Raw genomic sequence first — 1261 nt, 5'->3', positions numbered from 1 at the left:
TTTTGCAGAAAGTTGCCTGCAGTGCCAAAAATCACCTTGGTCCACATGATGAAGGGTTGGGGGGGGGTCCCAGGCAGATGTGATACCCAACTTGATATGGGGGTGGTTTTGTAGAAGCAGAGAAAGTTAAGGGGCAGGTGGGTGCATGGGTGGCAGATTGGGAGCCAGGGCGAGAAAGTAAGAAGATGAAGGGTTTCAGCCTGATTCTGAGAAGAACTTCCAGGGCAGAATTCAACACTGGCCAGTCAACTCAGGGGTTGAGCCCAAGCAGCTGCTACAGCAAGCCTCTTAATATTCTGGGCAGTTCTGACATCAGTCTCCATCTTGGAATCTCAGACAAAGAGAAGATAGCAGCAAAAAATCAGGGGGAGCAGGTCTTGCAAGCCCTGAAGAAGCTGGGCCTCAATGTCACGAAGGTATGGGGTCATGGAGGCTTGGATCAGGGCAAAGCCCAGGGGCATCTGGATGCTCTGCAGAAGTTTCCCTGAAGTGCACACTTGGGATTTGCCTGACTCTTTGTTGGGTTCAATTCCAGCCTTTTCCTCCTTCTATTTCCTGCTTTACTGATTTCTGACCCACTGTCTTTCCAGGGTGTGGACCCTGGTACCTTTTCTCCTAGCACATTTATAGGTCTTCCTCTTTCCCAGGAGTCAATCCTTAGCCTTTCCCCCACTCTTCTTCAGTGGAAATTCCCTCACCCTTTCTTCTCTTGTGTGTCATGGACTCAAGTGTCTTTGCCATCTTGGCTGCTCATCTTTGGATGCTCCACAGATTACCCCTGTAATTCCTGTTCTGTGGACCTCAGAGCTAAACACCATCTTTTAGAGGAGGTATGAATGTGATAACAGTGGGACTGTCACTTTATTCCTCAATGTAACTCAAATAGCATCAGTTTTGGGGGCTGCTATCACATGACTGATTCACGTTGATCTTGCTGCGTCTAAAACACTCAGATACCTTGTTAGACAAACTGCTGTCTGACAAAGCCTGCCTTCCATTCATCTTGGACTTGAAAACTTGTCTTTTGGACCTTAAGTGTATAATGTGGGATCTCTATTGAATTTTATCTTCTTAGATTTAGTCCCTACTGTAGTAGGTATTCTGTTCAAACTTTCTGGGATCCTGACTTGGTTGTCTGTTGTGCTGACTGGACATTCCTCCCTGGTTTATGCTGTCTGCAAATTAGATGAGCAGGTCATCTGTGCCTTTATTTAATAGTGTATAGAAATGTCAAAATAGCACAGGGACAAATACAGATCCC

Source organism: Petaurus breviceps, unplaced genomic scaffold (assembly GCF_028583685.1).
Source record: "Petaurus breviceps papuanus isolate PSGF00001 unplaced genomic scaffold, PetGlider_PUasm1.0 577, whole genome shotgun sequence".
NCBI lineage: Eukaryota > Metazoa > Chordata > Mammalia > Diprotodontia > Petauridae > Petaurus > Petaurus breviceps.
This window is presented reverse-complemented; position numbering follows the sequence as displayed.